General features: G+C 36.8%; 1 long non-coding RNA gene across 1 annotated transcript; it reads right to left on the bottom strand.

The window, feature by feature from the left end:
- Positions 1–3,016: 3,016 nt before the first annotated feature.
- On the bottom strand, positions 3,017–4,658 carry LOC149557828 (uncharacterized). Its single transcript, XR_016352415.1, has 2 exons — positions 3,873–4,658; positions 3,017–3,730 (listed from the first exon to the last, which is right to left on the bottom strand). It is a non-coding gene; the product is annotated as an uncharacterized LOC149557828 (long non-coding RNA).
- Positions 4,659–7,966: the final 3,308 nt, after the last annotated feature.

Genomic DNA, 7,966 nt, shown 5'->3' with positions numbered 1-7,966 from the left:
CCTAATCCTAAACCTAACCTTAACCCTGACTCAAACCCTAACCCTATCCCTACAATAACCCTAACTCAAGCCCTATAATAACCTTAACCCTAACCCTAACCTTAACCATGAGCATAACTCTAACCCTAAATCTGACAGTACCATAATTGGACTCTAACCCTAACCCTAACCCTTACTTTAATCTTGACTCAAACCCTAACCTTCACTCTAACTTTACCCTTGACTCAAACCCGAACCCTAGCCTTACTATAACACTAACCCTAACCATAACCATAACTCTAACCCTGACCTTAACTATGACCATAACTCTAACCCTAACCTTAACCATAAACATAACTCTAATCCAAACCTTAACCATAACCATAACTCTAACCCTAACCTCAACCATAAACATAACTCTAACCCAAACCTTAACCATAACTCTAACAATAACCATAACCGTAACTCTAACCCTAACCTTAACCATAGCTCAAACCCTAACCCTAACTCCAGCCCTAACCTAATGCTAACCCTAACCCTTATTCTATCCCTAAGGTTAACATTAACTGTAATGGTAACTTTGTCCATAACCATATATCTATGTTTGACTATAACATTTTACATTACAATATGCCAAAAAGAAAATTACTTTTTTTTAACCATAATCCTACCCTTAACTCTAACCCTAAATATAACCCTAATTGTAAATCTAACTCTACCATAATTAGACTCTAATCCTAACCCTAATCCTTAGTTTAACCTTCCCTAAAATCGTAACCTAACCCTAACTCTAACCCTAACCCTGACTCAAAACTCTAACTCTAACCTTAACCCTTACTTTAATCTAGATGATAACCATAGCCCTAACCCTAACCCTAACCTTAACCCTGATGTAACTCTATATAGAACCCTAACTCTAAATATAAACCTAACCTTAACCATCACCCTAAAACTAATCCATGTAGTGAATTCAGATCTTCCAATTTTGTCATTTTACTTTATCTAAATAATTGTACTATGAGATATAATTCTCATTTTATTTAATCTATTTAATTTTACTATGAGATATAATTTTGTCATTTTACTTTATCTAAATATTTGTACTATGAGAATAATGTCTCTAACCCTAACCTTGACTGTAATTCTAACTCTGACCTTAACTCTAATTCTAACTCTAACCCTAACCCTAATTCTAACCCTAACTCTAGCACTAATTTTAACTCTAACTCTAACTCTAACCCCAGCTCTAACCATATTAATAACCCTAACCCTAATTGTAAGCCTAACGCTAACCCCAAATCTAACCCTATTTTAAACTTTAATGCTAATCATAATCCTGACCCTAATCTTAACTCTATCTCTAATTCTAATCCTAACCCTAACATTCACGCTAACTCCAACTCTACTCGAAACCTAATCCTAATCCTACCCATAACCCTAACCCTAACCCTAACTCTTACTCTAACCCTAATCCTAAACCTAACCATAAAATAAACAAATAAATCGATACTACCTTTTATATATATATATATATATGTATATATATATATATATGTAAATTAAATTTTTAAATTAATAAATAAATATTTTAACTCTAACTCTAATCATAATCGTGACCCTAATCCTAACCCTAACCATAAAAATAAACAAATAAATCGATAATAATTTTATCAAAAATAAAAAATTAGAAATATATATATATATAATATTATATTAAAATTATTATCATATCTTCCATATGTGCGGCGACTGCTACTAGCTTATATATATATATATATATATATATATATATATATATAATGCCAAGAGTCATCCTTCTCGAGGCACCTATTTTAATTCAAATCATATCCAACACAAAAAAAATCATTATGATTTAAATTAAAATAGGTGCCTCGAGAAGGATGACTCTCGACATTTTATATATATATATATAAAAGTATATATAAGCTAGTAGATCTGTTCTTATAGAAAGATATATATATATATATATATATATATATATATATAATTTTTATAATTTAGACGTGATCACCTATTTAAAATTTCGTTGTCACCTATATAAAAAGATGAGATGATATTATGATCATTGTCAAATTAAATTTGCCAATCATCTAAATACTAATTAAATTGAATGAAAAAATATATTTTATAATTTTGATTTCTTTTCTACGACTTACAATATTTCCTCTTGAAAAGAAAAAATTATGATCTCATCCCCTTTCCTAACACATAATAGCACCCAATCTTTTTTTTAAAATAGAACTAAGAACAAACAAGGCATCCAACATTTCCTATCAGCAAAGGCTTTGGACATGACATAACATAATGACAACAATGACAGAAAGTGTGAACAAAGAAGGCACTCAGCCATTAAGGTGATAGGAAGTGTGGCATTTTTTATTTTATTTCTTTTAAAGGCAAAGTGGACCAAGCCACATATATATTATAGGTGAGAGTTGAACAAATGCATTACTCAACAGACTAAAGGTTATTCCCTCCTTTTTGTGGAAGAAGGCATTGAGCATCTTCTGTAAGGGTAAACAAACTTTTTATAGTAAATTTCATGTTGCAATACTATTGTGATAATTCTTTGCCTAATTTACAATCATTTGGAAAAATATAAATTGATCAAACTTTTATATGAGGTAATATCATATGTTAAATGTTGTACTTAAAGTTTATTGCAAATGTGTTTCTACAATCTATAGTGGTAATTTTTATACTTTTCCATTATTGATTGTCTGAATCTTTTTAGCCAACATTTTGGGTGACACTCTCTATCAGAGCAAGAGATTCACACTCTACATGTCTCTTGATGGTTCACAGAATGTGACCTGAAAGGTTAACTCAAAAGATTCACACAATCAATAATCCAAAAGCATAAAAATTAGTACTTAAAGTTGTTTTCTTTTTAAGCATTGATAAAATAAAATAAATTTTGTAAAGGCTATCGTTTACTTATAAAAAAGAATCTAGGTTATTTAATTAATTTTGGTATATGTATGATAATTAGGAACAGAAAATAATGCGAGTGCTCTGCTCTGTAATCAGCGAATTACATTCAAATTTAAACATGGATCGGAAATATCTACAATATGGAGAGAAGGCCTTAAAGCAACGCAGCCACATTTATCTTTAGCATCCAGGACAGAAATAAACCCAGAACAAGGAAGAATTACAGGAAAATAGATTCGATAACAAGGATCTACTAACTGTCAGACCAGGCAGAAGCCCCATCAATTGGTGATATTGTTTTTGGCCACAAATTATTGAATTCGCAGACCCAGATCGCCCATTCCAAGCAACGAGCTCTGGATCATTGGAACGATCATTTTGCACACAGCTCAGCATCCAACTCGATCCAACTCAGAAACAATGATTTTCTTGGACTCAGATCAGAGATTATTCCATTGAGTTCGCGTGTGAAATTCACCTGACCCGACAAAGACGCATTTTTTCCAAATCGCATTTGGATAGAAAGAATCGGAAAGGAAGATAAGATCTTAAGAAGGCGCTAAATTTGGGAAGTGTGAGTTGGTGTTACAGACCTCGTTTTTGCTCAAGATTTGCCTCGAATTGTAATTTTGTATAGAGATTTTCTCAGTTTCAGCTTGGATTCGGACTTGAACATTAGATTTGTTCTTGATGCAAATTTCTATTCCCTAGTCGTATCCATCTGAATCAATTTCTTAGCCTCTGCTCAGATTACACATTGACGAATGGCACACTCTGATCAACACTGGAGCCATCTCTGCACATTCCACTTTCGGAGTCAGTCATCTAGCGAAGGACAACTTGCCATTGATTTTAAGATTGTATCTATCTCAGCATTCCTTCAGATTTAATTTGCAAACCATATAGAAATCAAATGTGGACATTTTTTTGGCACTAACATTAGAAATAATGGTCTCCACATATTTTGAAAAACTCGATATGAAAAACCTCCATTGCAATGCAAAAATCAATTCGAAGTTCTCAATAACATTGGTGAATTCAAGATTGAACCCTTGCAAATAAAGGATTGTGTTTCCCCGGCAGAATTTAAGCTTCAAGATTGATCAGCAAAAAGCCTTCTATTCTAAAAGCAAATACTCAAGACAACAATTTGATAGAGCCAAACCCTAGGAAGATGCACAGGCCAACAATCGAATGGGGATATAACACAATGCAGTAATCAACAAAAGAAGGAATGGAAAACGGTGATGTACATGAAGAAGAAAAATAATCCCATCCACACACCGCCAGCCACTGACTTCATTAGATGAACAAACTACTAAAGTAGGAAAGCCTCCAGCCTTCCCTAGTGACATATCTGATACTTCTTTCCATACATGACCCCATGTTAGACCCAAACCTCTCAATAGAAACCACTATACCAATGCCTACATCCCCCCTCACAGAATGGTTCATCATTCACTCAGACCTCAAGAAGAAAATTTCTCAAATAAAATAATGCTCGTCATTGCGCTAGGGCAAAAACTTGGCTCTGCTATAAGATAGCATAGAATCACCTATCGCTTAGTAGGGCACATGAGATACACAAGATTGTCGTAAACACTCACATCATTAGCAACACACATAGTGAAACGAGATGCGATGAACGCAAAAATAAAGGCCTTTATGCATGTTGGGGCCAATTCGAGTCTAAAAAATCTAGACTCATCATATGGCTAAAAAGATTATGGGGAGAACAGGTAAGTATGTCCAACTTTTCACATTATTTGATTTATATTCGCTTTCATGATGGTAGAATTAGAAATGAAATTTTATCAATTCCATGGTATTATTACAAACGCTATGCTATCAAAATTTAAATTTGCAAATGGGAACCAAATTCAATAAAACTCCGATTTTAAATTCACAAATTCCTACATGGATCTCCATTCCATCTTTACCAGTATAACTTTTTATTTATTTATGAATAGTCCTTTTCTATTAATAAAATATACTAAGAATACAATTCACAAAAAAAGGGGCCGAGGGATACAAGATCACTCGACGAAAGAGTTCACACGGCTGAACCCAGACTTAAAAACACGGCCTCACCTGGAAACAACAACTATTCATAAAAAAAAAATAGAATAAACAACCTTAGGCTACCAAGGCAATGCCAGCTGAGGGAGGAAGATCATCTTTGTTAGGAAATCCCCACGTATCAGTGGGATTGTGGGGCAGACTAGGAACAGTCCAGCCATCATCAACAGCAGCAAGATCAGGGGCAGCCTCCGCATCCTTAACCTCTAGCCGTGCAGGAGAAATCGCCAAAGCCAGGCGAAAAGTTTTCCCAAATTGTGCCCATCGAGGGCTAGGAGGAGGAGCCAGGGACCAACCAGAACCACTGCGGGGTGGGGAAGAAGAGCGGCGCCTCCATTTGCCATCACCACCACTGGGAGAGTGGTGGCAGGAAGCTTGGGAGCACGGCGTGTACAAGTGGCAACCTGAGGACTGGCGGCGAGAACGATGACCACAAGGTGTAGAGGCATCAGCTGAGGCATTTGGAGGAACTTTGGCAATGGTGCAAGGAGCATTGCCCTAATGATTTAACAATTCTTGTAAGTGAGCAATTTCTAGGGCAACTTTATTAGCTTGAACCTGGATCTACATAATCACATTGTTACAAATGCATACCTTAGTGTACATAGTAATGTTAACAGCCAAAAAAATGCGAGTGAACATAAAAACATTCCTATCTTTCCATAGAGAAAACAAAATTTCCATCCTGAAGGTATGCCAAATCTGAGTGAATTTCTAAAGAATTCTGGGGGAATCACCCAATAGGATCATGTGTCATGAAAATGGTTTGGGTCTGAAAAGCTTGAAAAAATCATGAATCTAGTGCCAATAATTTTGAGCATGCTTACAAAACCAGAAAATATGCAGAAAGGACTCAGGTTGACCATAAAAGGGGCATCTGGGATCAGGAACCCCAATGTGCTTGAGCCAAGGCCCCAAGGGAAGACCTTGGAAGGCAAGGCACCAAGCAAAGTGGGCAATCTTGGGTTTTGTAGTAGCACTCCAAATGGTGTGAAAATGTTTTCTCCATTGAGAAAGTGAAGATTGCAAATGCCACTGCTGGTTAAGCATGTCAACCATCAGAAGATGGGGCGAGAACCATCTGTACCCCATATTAGGCTTATAATTGGAAAATGGAGTGGTAGGATATCACTTCCAATCATGCCACCAAAGTCGAACAAACTGAATCCCCACCTTATGAACTAGGTGCACATGGATGGAAGACAACAGAAGGTCAAAGTCTATTGATCCATACTGACAAGGTGGTACTAAACTTGCATATCTTCCCATGACCTGAAACTCATGGTGACTCTTGAAAAGAGATCCTTAGAAGTTCAAATGCCACGTTTGAAAAAATGCAGAGCACTGGCACCTTGAAACTTCGTGAGAGGAGTACCCTGAATTGCAAATAGGGGAGACCACCAAATGTTCTATTGATTCAAGGAGAGCCCATTGCGAAACTCATCTCCAGCCTAACGAAGCCACAACTTAAGAGCTTCCTAGGCTTTCCAGATACTCTTAATAACAAATGAGCCCTAAATGGCCACTGGTTCATGCATTATGAGAAGGGTTTGAAAACCAATCCCCTTCCACATAAGCCTGTTAATAGGGAAGCCAAAAGAAATGCAGTGCCTTACTAGAATCTTCTAGGCTTTGTCCCCAGAAATAGCTTGGACAATCCATTTTGCACAGAGATCAAGGCCATATTTCTAAGTGGAAAGTATGCCAACACCACCAGAATCCCTTGGGAGACAACAAAAATCCCAAGAAACTCTGTGAAAACAATGATAGTTAGAACTAGAAGCCCAAAGAAAATCTTTGAGCAAATGTTCCAGCTTGAGATAGGAAGCTTTGGAGGGCGCCCAATAGGAAGAATAGTACACATGGGTGGTGGCCAGAATCTTAGAACAAATCTGGAATTTACCAGCAAGAGAAATCGGCTTGGTGATCCAATAGTCGAGCTTTTTGCTAATTTTGGCAAGCACAACATTCCAAAGCTCCATAGGAGAGGCCTGGAAGGCAAAGGGAATGCCAAGAAAGTGGAAGATTTCCTCGTGAGTAACCCATTTCCACTGGAATTGGCCGAGCCAAGGTGGAGTTGGCAAAAAAGACTAGCGTTAGTAGAGCGTTAAATTATGCCATTGGATGGCAGAGCTAGAGGCTTAACAAAAGGTGTCCAGACAATTTAATGAATTTTTTATGTTTTCTTCATCCTCAAGAAGAGTAAGAAAGGAATCATCAACAAAATGACCATTGACTAATTGGGAGGAAGATTTGGCCAAGGAAATGCCACGAACCAGCCCTAAAGACATAGAATGAGCTAGCAAATAGCCAAAACCTTCAGCAACAAGGACATAAAGCGGTTGAGCTAAAGGGAAACTTTGCCTGATTGAAAGAAAAAATCCAAAAGCCTCATATTGTGAATTATTAATGGTAATGCAAGCATTAGCATCACCAAAGAGCATCTCCATGGACTGAAGAAAATTGGGACCAAAACCAGGAGCCTAAAGCATAGCCAAGATGAAGGGCCATTGAATGTGATCATAGGCTTTAGCAAAATCTATCTTTAAAAAGATAGCCTACTGCTTGGAGTTGCGAGTCCATTCCATACCTTCCCAGATAGCAATGATGGTGTTAAGAATATATCTGGACTTGATGAAGCCAGTTTTCTTAGGCCGCACAATTAAAGGCAACATGTGCTTGATTTTGAGAGAGAGTGCCTTGGAAATGATCTTATAAGACACATTTAGAAGGGTAATGGGCCTCCAATTGTATGTCCTCAGGATCACCAGGTTTAGGTATGAATTTGATATTCCCTTTATTTATTATCGCTCCTAAGCTTTTAGTATGGTATGCTTCAAGATAGACTTTGTGCAAGTCAGGACCTATTTGTTCCCAGAGGTGTTTGTAAAATTCATAGGGAAATCCATCATACCGAGGAGACTTATCATCTGCCATGGAGTAAACTACCTCT

Source organism: Cupressus sempervirens, chromosome 5 (assembly GCF_028749045.1).
Source record: "Cupressus sempervirens isolate cs-2001-9-10 chromosome 5, ASM2874904v1, whole genome shotgun sequence".
NCBI classification, from domain to species: Eukaryota; Viridiplantae; Streptophyta; class Pinopsida; order Cupressales; family Cupressaceae; genus Cupressus; species Cupressus sempervirens.
This window is presented reverse-complemented; position numbering and strand designations above follow the sequence as displayed.